This window comes from Chionomys nivalis, chromosome X (genome assembly GCF_950005125.1).
Source record: "Chionomys nivalis chromosome X, mChiNiv1.1, whole genome shotgun sequence".
Taxonomy (NCBI): Eukaryota; Metazoa; Chordata; class Mammalia; order Rodentia; family Cricetidae; genus Chionomys; species Chionomys nivalis.
In genome coordinates this window covers 31,241,343-31,255,552 of record NC_080112.1, presented here as the reverse complement: position 1 = coordinate 31,255,552, position 14,210 = coordinate 31,241,343, and the positions used below count along the sequence as shown (strand labels likewise).

The 14,210-nt window shown below is 41.3% G+C and overlaps 1 non-coding gene across 1 annotated transcript; it reads left to right on the top strand.

Moving 5' to 3' along the window:
- The first annotated feature begins 2,687 nt into the window (after positions 1-2,687).
- Positions 2,688-2,759, top strand: Trnaq-uug (transfer RNA glutamine (anticodon UUG)). The gene has a single exon. It is a non-coding gene; the product is annotated as a tRNA-Gln (tRNA).
- The last annotated feature ends 11,451 nt before the right edge of the window (positions 2,760-14,210 follow it).

Here is a 14,210-nt window from a genome sequence, read left to right as displayed (position 1 = left end):
GGGGGTCGTGTTATCCCGAGACTTGAGTGAGAGTCTCCCTGCACCGGGGGTCTTTCACAACCAGTTACTGAATGATGCCTCTCTGATGACTACTGGGCCAGGCACCAATCTGGTTACAGGAGATGGCCAGTTCTGACTACTTCTTTGCTGTTGCTGGGAGTCTAAACTCAAGTCCTCCCCAAAGACTCCTGGGAGATTTCCCTGAGCCAGGCTTCTGCCCTTTGCCTAGCTGTCCCCTTCAGCACTCTCCCTCTCAGTGCCCTCCCCCTCCCTGATCACTCTGGTTCCCATCCCCACCTGCACTCAGTCCACTCACAAAATCTCTTCTATTTCCCCTTCCCAGGGAGATTGGGTGTTCCCCCATGAACTGTCCTTGTTCCCTAGTCTCTCTGGGTCTGCGGATTGTAGCATAGTTATCCTTTATTTTACAGCTATTATCCACCTTAAGTATATTTCATTGCTATTTTAACATTCTTATGTGAAATGTTTCTCTGTGAAGGAATTTTGAGAGTTGGAGTTGTAGCTCAGTGGTAGAGTACTTGCCTGAGTTCAGTCGTACCAGGTTCAGTCTCTGGTATGGAAAAGGGAAATAATGTCTCTAGAGAAGCAACTTTCCCAGCAAATATCAATTGTTCTGAAATTCTTTACTCAGAGCTCAGATGAGACTTCAAGAAGACTCCTTTCTTATCCTGTACCCCTTTAATTTTCCTCCTCAATTCCAGAAAAAGTAATTATAGAGTTGGGCATTGTTGTACATACCAGCAATACCAGCACTTGGGAGGATGAGGTAGGAGAATTGTGAATTCAAGGCCTGTCTGGGCTGCAAAGTTGGGCTCTATTAAAAAGGAGAAAAGAGGGGCTGCCAGAGGTGACTTAGTAGTTAAAAGCACTGGCTGCTCATTCAGAGGATCCTAGCTCCATTTCCAGCACCAGCGTGATGGCTAACAACTGTGTGCTGCTCCAGTTCCAGGGGATCCAATGTTCTCTTCTGGCTTCTGTGGACAGCAGACATGCACATGGTGCACAGAGAGACATATAGACAAAATATGCATGCACATAAAATAAAAATAAGGGGAAAGGGCAATTATAAGGAATATATTTTAGAGGATAAGGGGATAAATCATTTGCCTAGTCTTTGGTCTTTTGTTTTCTTTTGAGACAGGGTTTCTCTGTGTAACAGTCCTGGCTATCCTGGAACTCACTTTGTAGACCAGGCGAGCTTCTAATTTACAGAGATCTGTCTGCCTCTGCCTCCCAAGTACTGGGATTAAAGGCATGTGCCACCATGCCTGGCTTAGTTTTTGATGTTATTTTAAAACAATACATCAAGTTGGACAGTGGTGGTGCACACCTTTAATTCCTGCACTTGGGTGGCAGAGGCAGGTGACTCTCTGAGTTCAAGGTCAGTCTGATTTATAGGAATGAGTTCCACGACAGCCAGGGCTACAGAGAGAAACCCTGCCTCAAAAAAAATAAATAAATAAAAAAATAAAAAAAAGAAAAGAAAAAAGAAAAAAAGAAAAGAAAGAACATCACATCAGATAAAGAAGTTGTATTATCAAAATCTTGCTGTCAAATAGGTTCACCATGCACATGCAATACTCAGAGGTCAAAGGAGAACAGATCCCACAGAACTGTCCTTACAATTATAAACTGCCACATGTGTTTTCGGAACTGAATCAGGGTCCTCTGCAGCTACAACTACTCCTAATCACTGAGCAATCTCTCTCAACTCCTCTAGCCACTTCTATATTCTCAAATTCGTGGCCCAAAAGAATTTCTATAGAACCAGACCTTCTGGTAATGAAAACATAATCTGCTTGTGCAACCCTAAGTTATATCTATCCCCTCAGAGCCAAGGTTGGATGACAGGGTTACATTCCTTCCAAGGTTCTATCAAGACTACCATTGCCCTGTCCTTGCCTGTCTTCCTGAAATTCTCTTTTGTCCTTAAGTACAGTCCTTGCTGAGCCACTGCATGTACGTGGCTTTCTTTAGTGTCATAGTAGCTTTAGTAACTTCGTCACTCTGAAATATCTCAGCAAGCTCCAGCATGTTATAACACCACCAACATCCCCCATGTTGGTGCAGTCGGGCATATGCCTGTTTTCTTCCCTGAGAAAACTGCTTTCCAGCTCACATCCACCAGCTACCATATTTAGGAACCCAAATATGTTCCTCTGACAGGTTTCTAAGGCAGTTGCTCTACTAAAAAAATTCTATGCTCTACCTCCACTTTGGTTTAGGGTGTTATCGTCACTGCAGAAGGAAAAGAAAGCTTTCAGAGTTGAAATGAAAGAGAGTAAACTGCTATCCTAATTCCACATTTAGATGCATTTCTCCTTGTCTAGAATGGGGATGGATGTGAAGAGAAGCCGGAAAAATTACAGGAGACAGGCAACCTAGACAGCCACTGATATACACACTTCATTCTAAATCTAGTGATTTGGGATTTCTCATACCGTGGTCACCAAACATCAAGAGGTGAGGTGGTTTTCCTCTTTCTTCCGTTTTATTTTAATTTTTAGATCTGGCTATTTGAGCTGAGTGACAGTGTAAACTATAAACCTAAATGTCAGGAAATATAATCAAATTCCATCCGCACCCATGAATTAGGCATGTAAATCGGCCTTTCAGAAGCTAGACATGTCCATAAAAGTACGATAATAGACAGCACTCAGTGTGGTGGTCTCATGGTGTAATGGTTAGCACTCTGGACTTTGAATCCAGCAATCCGAGTTCGAGTCTCGGTGAGACCAGCCTTAGCGTTTTGACACTAGGTGGTCAGGAATGCCTCAACTTTTATGTAAAATGACTGATGAAAAGCTTTTTTAAAGGTTTATTTGGTTTCTATATTTTATATATGTGTATGTCCGTGTGTCTGTGTGCATTTGTCCTTGAAAGAGGGAGCATGTGTTTATGGCGGCCAGCAGGGGCACTTGATCTTCTGAAGCTGGAGTTAACCGGCAGTTGAGAGTTACTATACTTGGCTCCGAGAACTGAATCCGGTCCTACGAAAGAGCTGAACCATCTCTCCAACGCCAAGAGCTTTGTATGTGGTATGTGTGAGAGGGTATGTGCACCAGTGAATTTTGCGTGTAGAAGTCGGGGGTGTGGGATTCCCCTGGAGCTGGAGTTACGGGCGACCTTGAGAAACTTGATGTGGATGCTGGAAATCAAACGGGTCATTTGGAAGAGCAATACAGGCTCTTCATTATTGAGCCATCTCTCCAGGCCCCTTTTTGAACATTTTAAATTGACCTGTTGTGTGGTTGGGTTGATTTGTAAATATTTTCTCCCCTTTCATAGGTTACCTTTTTATGGGACTTGCTACTACGTGGCCCAAAGTGGCTTAAAATTGGGAGTCCTCCGTCTCTGGAATTACAGGTCTAAGCCATCGCAGCCTTTTACCATTCAGTTCCAAGAGTGTTTCATTTCGTTTCTAATCATTCACTTAACCCCCACCTACCACAAAGTTTCTAATAGCAAATTGAGAACGAAGGAGAGGAACAGCTATCACGAGACGTTCCGACTCGCCACGGAAAGAGATGTTAGCAGAAACTGCTCGCAATCAGGGAGCATGTAAAACCGAAAAAGAGGTTCAAGTATGGGTTAGCATGGCAGATCCGGAACAAAGAACGCAGGCAGGGTGGCCTTACTGATTCCGAGGAACCTGAAGGCAGCACGCACTGGGGCTAACCCGTGTTAAATGAACATAACAACCATGTCAGTAAGAAAAGGTGTTTTTTTTTTCTTTTTTCCCCCCGAAACAGGGTTTCTCTGTGTATCTCAGGCTGTCCTGTCTGTGTGACTCACTCTGTATGTCAGGCCGACCTGGAACTCCCAGAAAGCCTCTGAGTGCTGGGACTAAAGGCGTGCGCCACCACCGCCCGGCTAAGGAAAAGTTGTTTATGAAAGGAAAACAACATATTTTAGCCAGGATAGCTTAGGACAAACAAGTGGGATTGCTTAGAATGACTAAGCCATGATTACCCGTGAGAGGCCTGCTCTGACCCCCACCCCCGGGGTCATTTCCTCTTGTGTAGTAAGAACACCAAGGGGCACTCCATACAGACTATTCTCCTAGTTCTTCCTTCCCCTCTCTTCGCTTGTGCTGTGCCCAGGGAAATCTTAAACCTTTGGCGTCCTTGGAATTTTTTTTTTGTTCTTTTCATTTTTTTTTCATCATCACACTCAAATTTGATTGTACTTTTTTTTCTTCATTTTTAAAACAACCTTTTCTCAGGGTGATTGTATCTTCAGTGCACAGAAATTTAAAGTCTTGATATGGCATAATTTACCTATTTTTACTTTTGTTGTTTTTGTATTTACTATCATATGTAAGAAATTATTGCCATATCCAATGTCATGAAGATTTTACTATTTGTTCTACTCCAGAATTTTGTGGTTTTAGGTCATACACTAAGTGAATGATTCCTTTTCAGTTAAGTTTCAATATGGTAATAGAAAGAATTCATTATAGATATCCAGTTTCCCCATCATCATTAATTGAAATGATTATTTCCCTGTTGAGTTGTCTTTGCACTCTTCTTCTTTTAAGATTTATGTGTTTGTGTGAATATATGCCAACTTGTGCACAGATACCCTTGAAGCCAGAAGTGGGCATTGGATCCCCTGGAACTGGAGCTCCAGGTCCATCTCCTACGTGCTGAAATTACAGGCACGCAGCACCATGCCTGCTCATCCCCTGCTAGAGATCAAACCAGGGCCTGTACTTATCAGGCAAGCATTCTACCCACTAAGCTACACTCCCAGGCCTGATCCTTGCACTATTATTGAAATAATCATAAATTTATTACTGTGATGGATTACATCGCTTCCCTCAGTAACTAATAAGCTACAAGAAGGCAAGAATCAGGTTGAGGCAGTTGCCTGCCTACTTTTCTGAATTCTAACTTCAAAATATAATTTTTGAGGACTAGCAAGATGGTGAGCAGGTAAAGGAACTTTCTGAAGAATCCTGATACCCTGATTTCAATCCCAGGGCCCCACATGGTGGATGAAGAGAATTCATTCACACAGTTTTCCTGTGACTTACACACACAGGCCATAGTACATAGGCATATGCACACACGCACACATACAAACACCACACAAATAAATGAACAACCATCCAGGTGTGATGGCACACAAATACAATAAATAAATGTATTTTAAATTTTTTGAATGTTTAAAAATGTAAATGTCAAATAAATAAATTAGATCATTTAAACGCTTACCATTTCCTTTACCCCTCTCTATCTCTTCTTTGGATACCAACTGAGATCCTAAGCTTGCTTGAGCCTCACTCGGAGCTTTCTCATTGTGTCTATGAATTCCCGCTTCCTGCTCTCTTCATACAGCTGCTTGCAGACCTCTGTGGCTGACCTTGATTCAAAAGGCACGCTTTCTCTTTTCTGCTTCTCCAGCTCCCTCCTCTTGGCAGCTGCTGAAATTTCCAGCTTGCCTGTCTTGTGGTTTTTCTCTCAAACTCTAATAATGGAGCAGTCCTCAAACTTGAGGTGGGGGGGGGGAGGATCTGATTTAACTGACTAAAGTTTTATTCAATGAACAAATAAGTGTTTGGAAATAGACCTTGCTGTTCTTGGCACTTTAAAAAAAAGTCTTCAAGAAGCAGAAACTGCCATTGTTGTCATTCAACCCATTGTGTCGTTTGCTCAAGGCAAACCGCTTAACCTAAGAAGGCAGACCTACGGCTGCCTCAGAGAAAGCCAATGGCAGGGTGCAGAATGGTTCAGGCTTTGAGACTTGCAGAGTTGTTCCCCACATTGGTCCCATCTCTTTCTAGTCATATGGTCCTTGGCACATCACTAAACCTTTCTTCAAGCCTCAGTTTTTTCATCTGTAAAAGGAAGGTGATGATAGTTCCCTCATACGGTTGTGGCATAGATGAATGAAATATGTGTAATGTCTTCTCCAACTGCCTGGCATTTATAATGAGCCCTCAACAATTGGTCCTTCAGTTATTTCTTTACACATCATTAGAATCTCTCTTTCCCCCTTAGTTCATTGAAAAGGTTACTTTCTTAGTTATTGTCCCTATTTACAAGACAATTTAAAAGCCATAACCATGGTAAACAGGTTTGAGTGGGAGGTATTTGATTAGTACCCAGGAAGTAAAATATCACTGGAAAAACTCCTGTCAGACTTGAGAACTATGGCAAACAGTCTGTGTTTTTTTTTTTTCCCTCTTGACCAAAATGGAAAATACTGTGTGAGTATAGAGCCGGCATTATAGATCACTTCTGTGAGAATAAGGATTTTTAGGAAGAGAGCTCATTTATTTTAGGAAAAAGTAAGATAAGAAGGAAATCCCTGCCTGAAAGGCCTGTAGAGTCTCAGTGCCACAGAAGACCCCCAATGCCCCAAAAGACCCCAGTGCCACAAAAAAGACCCCAGTGCCACAAAACACCCCAGTGCCACAAAACACCCCCAGTGCCACAAAAGACCCCAGTACCATAAAAGACCCCCAGTGCCACAAAAGACCCCAGTGCCACAAAAGACCCCCAGCAAGAATCTGCTTCCCCCAAGCCCACAGAGGGTAAATGATTAAACTTCCCACCGTTGATAGGCTTGTATTTCATATCGGTGACTTATTAATCACTTGACCTTTTCTACAGTGCACTTAGCATAGTAAATTATACTCCTTTCTAGAGAAGCTTGGGTGACTTAACATGACTCTTTGTAATGTAGCCAGGCCCAGGCTCGATATAAGTCATGCACTGAACATATTGTAGCTCATCTCATGTTTTTCCGTGTGTGACATTTTAATGCCAGCCTGGAAAGAATGAACTAGGAAATCCAGACAAAAGAAATTAAGGAGGGGATTTAATTCCCCATGTTTACCTTTGAAAGCTCTTACAGCTAAGCAGGAGGAAAAACTCCAATGCCGTATGAGATTTTAATTTGCTTCCCCAGACAAAAGGTAACTAATAAAACTTTTTCAATTAGTAGAAATAAATTCAATGGCCTTTATGTCTGCCACTGTTCCTCTTGACAGCTCTCCAGTTAGGATGGTGCTGACCATCTCCTCCATAGAAATCTTGATCTTTCCGTGACACATATTTCCATTTTTAAGAATTCAATCATTTTATTTCTTTAGGTTTCAAACTCTAGTTCTAAGTATAAAATGAGTCTATAACTTGATTGAAGTCCTTCATAGTGTCACATCCCTGTAATCTCAGCTCTCTGGAGGCTGAGGCTGGTGGATCATGAATTGGAGGCAGCCTGTGCTATATATAGTGAGACTTAACACTGTCTCAAAATCAGATGTGAAGAACTAAGGTGAGAGTGTTGCTCAGTGGTAGAGAACTTACCTAGAATGTAGAAGCCTTGGGTTCCTTCCTCAGTATATTCTCTCTCTCTCTCTCTCTCTCTCACACACACACACACACACACACACGATTTTCTACTTATGATGAGATAATGTGCCTATAAACCCATCATAAACTGAAAATACCCTAGATATAAATGCATTTAATATACTGTGTCCCACTCATCCCATCTTAGTCACACAACAAACACACTTGGGAGCATTGCTGATTTCCTTTATGATCATGAGGCTGACTGGGAGCTGCCATTGCTGCTGCTGTCCGTCATCACGAGAGAAGATAAGCCCTCATACAGCTATCCTGGATAACTATCCAAGTTCAAAGCCCAATGTATGGTTTCTACTGGATGCATGTCCCTTTTTGACAATAGCAAAGTTAGATAATCATAAGGTGAACCGTTATAAATCAGGGACTGTCTGCAGTCTTTCACTTATTTAACAAATGCACATGGAAGACCTAGTATGCTTCACACATTTTCTAGGTGGAAGGCATGAAGAAACAAGACTATAAACAAAAGTCAATAAAAGAGAATCTCAGGAATTAATGAGATCTGTAAATCTGTTCACTCATTCAAGATTTGGCAAAACACCTTCAGAATGTTCACCATACACAAGAACCAATTCTCAATGTTGAGATTTCTCTTTCTTGAACACAAACTGGATATCCCCGACCCTGTCCAGTGAACAGGGATAGGACAAGCAGTTGGGGGTAGTAGTCCAATGAGAAGACTGGGGAACATGTAAATGTAAGCTGATAGGACAGTAGATTTGGAGCAGAGACTGGAAAAATGGAGAAGGGAGGAATTTAGATGAAATTTTGAAAGAAAAGTTGACAGGATGCAGTAACTAGGTGAACTGGAGAACAACACAGATCGCTAAGGCACAGCTAAGGCCAGCATTTGGTGACTAGAACTGGGGTTTTGGGGCAACATTGCGAGAAGACACAGCCAATGCTAGCTTTTGGTGACTAGAACTGGGGGGCTTCTGCCTTTTTCATGATTTTCCTATGTATAAAGGTGGGCCCTGATTGATGAAATGAGTTCAAGACTCTTGTTTCCTGCCTACAGTGATTGGTCCCAGCATAGTTAGGAGCCTCATTGTCGGGCCAATGAGAAAGAAGGAATCTTTGAGCAGGAATAGGACCTCATAGACAAGACCCTTTTTCTTTTGTGTATAAGTTGAAGTCAGAAACTCTGAAAAACATTTTGATAGTTCAAGGCAAGCACCTAGAGACCCAGTAACTGTCTTATGGCATCGAAAGATAAAGCCAATACAGAGGCAGAGGCAGGCAAATCTCTGTTAGTTCCAGGCCAGTTTGGTCTACATAGTGAGTTCTAGGCCAGCCAAGGCTACCAGAGCCTGGCTCAAAAAAAAAAAAAAAATCAATCAACCAACCAACCAACCAGTCAAACAAATAAAAATAAAGCCACTATCACATAGTAAAATAAATAATAAAAATTTATAGAATAATAAAAATTGGGGGAAAGAGGCTCAGCAATGACTTTTCTTGAGTCCTGAATCAAATCTCACTGGATGTTAATTTAAGCCCCAATTTTTCAATTATGTGAGTCAATGGATTCTCAGGATTTTTAAGGATGATTTGGATTGTGTGCTACTTTCTGTCTAATGCAGTCCTCATCAGCATGCAGTACACTGGAGGTTCTGGAAGTCCGATGAACTTGTGATCATAAGTGGCTAAAAGAACTGATGTATTTTGGCTAATTCTTAAATGATAATATTCAGTGTATGCTGATGTTGTGTTGTTTCCAAAGGCAATATTGTTTTTATTGTTAAAAAAAAGTTGCCAGTGACTTGTTCAGGGCTATTAAAGGAAGAAAGGCAAAACGAATCTTTAGAGGGAAGTTTACAGGACTGGAACTTGAAGAAACTGGGTAGCAAACACATTATTAAGGCCCTTTCCTGCTCCCTAGAGCACTCTGGTACATTTTCAATGGATTTCCTATAGTAGTGGAGTCCTATAGATTCTCTAGTAGTGATGTCAACCTTTTTTTTCCCTCAAGATAGTTCTCCAAGCAAGTGTTAGAGCAGGTATTATTCAATTTTATTTTATTTATTTATTTATTTATTTATTTATTATTCAATTTTAGGTGTATAAGATTCACATGGTGGGAGCATATAAAAATATAGATTGCTGGGGCTGGAGGATGGCTCTTCCATTATGAGTATGTACTTCTCTTGCAGGGGACTCAAATTCAAGTTCAGTTCCTAGCACCAACATTGGGTAGCACACAGTTGCCTGTAACTCCAGATCCAAGGGGATCTGGAGCCTCTAGCTCCTTTGGGTGCTGGCCTTATGGATACAGAGAGAGAGAGAGAGAGAAAGAGAGACAGAGAGATTCACACATAAAATTAAAACTTTTAAAATCTCTTTTAAAAAGATTCTAATATACATTCCAGAGACATCTCCAATGGAGTCAGATTTGGTAGGTTTGGGGTAAGGCTTGGGAACCTACATTAAGAAACAAAACAAAAACGTTTTATAAACTCCCAGATGATTTTGGTGAAATAGCTACTTTAAGAAACACCACTGGTTTAAATAGGGTTCCCCAAAAGTTAATCTTGATAACAGAACCATAAACAAGTGAGTCATTAAGGCAATAATACTCCAAGAGAAAACAGGAAAAGAGAGAAGTGGGGAACGGAAGGGAAAGGAGCTAAGCCGGGGTGTCATTTTAGGTAACGGCCTGCAAAGCGTATATACCTGGAGCTCAGTTCTACAGGGAAGCTATGTAATGGAATGCTCCCTCTTTCCCAGCCAAGGGAATTGGACCTCCACATTCTTGCGCTATCAGTGATTGGCTAATAGCTAACAGTCAGATGCAGGAGGTCTAAGCTTCCTCATTGCAAAACAGTTCCAGCAGCTTGTGGGAAATCCTTTAAGTCACAAGAATAGTCTTTGTGTGCAAAACTACCCTGAAGCTGGAGTGGGGCACTCAGAAATGCTAAATGGGATCAGAGAGGATTGAAATAATGTATTAGAGGAGTTTCTACATTTTAAAAAGTATTGGTGGGAGAAGAGAGTGTACATCAAGTACTAAAGAAAGAACGACTTAAAAGCATAATTCCAGGGTTGGAGAGATGGCTCCACAGTTAAGAGCATTTGTTGTCCTTCCAGAGGCCTTGAGATAAGTTCCCAGCACACACACACACACACACACACACACACACACACACACATATGTACACACAGCAACAGACACAAACACATTAATACAAAATCATTAAAATGTAGCACTCTGTTCATGCACAGGGCCAGGGGACCAAAGCTGACATAGAAGAGTCAGTATCAGTGAAATCAAGCATTTTAGTAGGTACACTTTTTAACTTGGCGTTTAATATATTCTACTATCTGGCCCCTGTTTATTTCTTTAACATATTATGGCCACTTTCTTCCTACACTGTATTATCCAGAATTCCAAAAGAACATTGTCTTTTTTTCAGAGAGTATATTCTTGCTTGCCTCCATGAATCCATAAATGTTATTCTCTCTGCTATTTCCCAACAGGCCCCAATCCTTCCAAGTGGCTAATTTCTATATTTTTTCAGTCTTGGTGTAAACATTTCTTTAGTTTAGTCTTCTTCAACCAATATATATGTTCACATTAATGACATATATGTAATATATTGATAGATAATTGTGGGATGAATGGATGGATGGATGTGGTGTGTGTGTGAGTGTGTGTGCAGGTGTGTTCTATCATCTTGCACGTGAGTAGGTCAGAGGCTGAAATCCAGTGTCTTCCTCTAACCGTCTAACTTATCTCTTGAGATAGGGTCTTTAGCTAAGTCCAAATCTCACTGCTTCAACTAGATTGACTTCTGGGATCTGAATCTAGGTCCCCATGCCTGCACAATAAACATTTCATCCATAAAGTTATCTCTCCAGCACCATAGGCCTTCTTCAGATTTGCTCCCTCAAACTTCCTAAACCCTAAGGACCATTACTTCTCATTGTAATTACTTGTCTGATCCTTTTTTAGGGTACAGCTGAGAATGGGCCTGCCTTATTTGTCACAAGCCCTGGTAGCTTGTTTAAACATTCTCAATGCCTAACCAACAAAGAACCACAAAGTATTGAAGAATAAGTGTAATCTATATGTTTTTACTGGAACTATGGGTAGTGTCTTCCATTTGAGCTTAGAAACTCTGCTTATGCCACGAGGCAATAAATTTATTCCAGTTGAGAACAGTGTCAATCTTAGTTTTATTCACTAATTCAGTGATAATTTATACGATTAAACAATCATACTGCAGAATGAGACTGGTTTCCAAATTATCAAAATTAGGCTTACGTTGCACTGCCCTTTGTGTGGCCCTCATCCTAATATTTCCCTGGAGTGTGTTTTCCCCTTCTATATCTATGTAATATTGAAATTACATGGGAGCTGGGCAACCTGCAAATGTGTATCCCAATTCTGAGAAATTCAAACAAATACTCAAAATCATTTGAGATTTGTAATGATGTCTAAGAATCAAATTTATGTAGCATCTATAACATCCATGGAGCTTTCAGAGAGTTCCAAAAATTCAGGCCTATCAGCTATACATTAGTGGTATATATATTAGTGGTATGGTGATAATAAATGGTCATTTTCCCATGCTAGACAGATTGCTGATTGATTACTGGAGTCTGTTCCCTACCTGCTTTTTTTCCCATCCACCTCCATAGAGAAGGCAAAAACACCTATGTCCTTAGCCTCCTTTGCAAGTGAGGTTGCCTGCTAGGTGACTCTGGTCTGGACAAATGAGATAAGAACATGTATTTTATTTCTTTAATAGAGATGAGACAGGGAGTAAAAAAACGTCCCCTGCCCTTCCTGCCTTCCTGCTCCACATTGCCAATGCTTGAAACAGTGGCATCCATCTTGAGATGAGGAAAACGGCTAAAGGAAAAGAGGCGAACTATCAAGGACGGCAGAGTGGGAAGAACAAACTAGGTCACTGATGCAACTGTGGAGTAGTGGGGCCAATGTCAGCAACCACACAGCTCCAGATTCCGTGTTAACCAGAACATCGCCACCCTCATTTGTTTAAATGACTGTTATTTGAAGATTCAGTTATTAGCAAAATCAAATGTAGTTTTAACTTATGCAACTAGTTACTTGAAAATTCCCTTTAATTAGCTAAGAGAGAATTAAATTATTAACACCTGACCACTTACATTTGGGGGAAAGTATTGGATTTTTGGAAGAAACTTAGAAAAAAAAATTAAGTTCATTTGAAAGGTTTGGTTATTTTCATCCTGGAAGCAGAGAGGAGCTTTTGCTTGCTGTCAGCCGTGATGCAAACTCTTGGAGCTGTGGACTACTGGACCCTGTGGGTGACTAAATCCTCCCTAGGAGCTCGGAAGTAGACATTCTAGCTGGAGAAAAACTTTTGAACTTTGTGCTGATTGGGAGATGTGGAACCATTCAAGCAAGGACTGACCAGGAAGTGTCAAGTGCAGATAAGATTAGACCACCCACTGTGTGTGTGGAGTGCTGCATTGATTAACTTAATGAATCTACCTCTACTTCTCCAACAAAGATTGAGTATAATTGCACATCAAACTTAGAACTGCTATTGAATAGTGGAGGCATGGGGTAGCTCTTGGTCGAGCAACCGACCTATAAACCGACCTATAAACCGACCTATAAACCTTCCATTCCTGGAGTTGGACTTTTCAGTCCTAAACCAGCTGTCTTCGAGCAGAGAGCCTGCCTATCCGTGCAGTTCTTTTTATTTTTCTACCCGCACCTCCTTTTCTGCTTTGTAGTTGTCCATTTCTACTTCTGAGAGGAATTCTCCATGAAAGATAAACTCCAAAGTAAAGTGGGCAAGCCTTAGCATAGCTCTTATTTGTGCTGGAGAAAGGAAGCTAAGCCGGCAAGTTGACTTTTGAGGATTTCTGTGTGCTTCAGAGCGGAATGAAGGATGCCTTACTCATTAGGTGGCAGGTAGCATGATAGGTTGGGGTAAGTGACTTGTAACTGTTGGACCTCCACAGAAGACAGTTTCTTGGACTCTGAAGCTCATTCTTTAGGGAAAACACAAAATCTCTGGGATAGGAGAAAAACCTCATCCAATTATATTTTCCCATGATTTGCTTTTTAAAAAGAAAGACAGAAAAGAAAAAGAAAGGGGTTTAGCGCCCAAATATTTAACATGCAAATCTCCCAGTCTCTCTTGAGGGGGCAATCAAGGGTTTGTGCAGATCGTTTCTGGAAGGAAAATAAGCCCAGTCTTCACCCTGTTCCCTGCACTTTGGTAAGTACTATTTTAAAAATACCGCGCTGAGAATTTTAACAGATGATTTCTGGAAAGCTGACTTATAAACTAATTGGACACTTCTGCTGTGTGGAGGAACAAAGACTTCTTTTTTTATTGGTCTTCAACTAAGGCATATACCTGTCTCATGGCGTTGGCTCATTCTGCACATGCTCAGTTGAACAGAAATCTTCATATGCCATACAACCCGGCACAGTGGCAACACCCAAAGTCTTACTCCGTGCCTGACCCTGTGCCTCCATTCGTTCTAGTTGCATTTTTATGCCGAGAGCTCCAACATCTGTAGGAAGTACACTAAACAAAGTAGATGCTGGGGCTGGCGAACAATATACAATGGTTTTAAAGTCTGCTTATGTCACTATCTTCCTGACCCGTCTCTGTATTTTGTCTAGCAGGAACAGATACTGCATAGATATTTGGGGAGTTTGGGGCAGGCGGCAGGAGAAGCTGTTTCTCTAGTTCACTGTTCGTTGTTGCACACCTTTCTCTGCAGTAGTTTTTGTTTGATCCTTTCCCTGGACAATTCTCCCCCTCCCCCCAGTCCTCATCTTCATTAAGGAATGACAGAGTG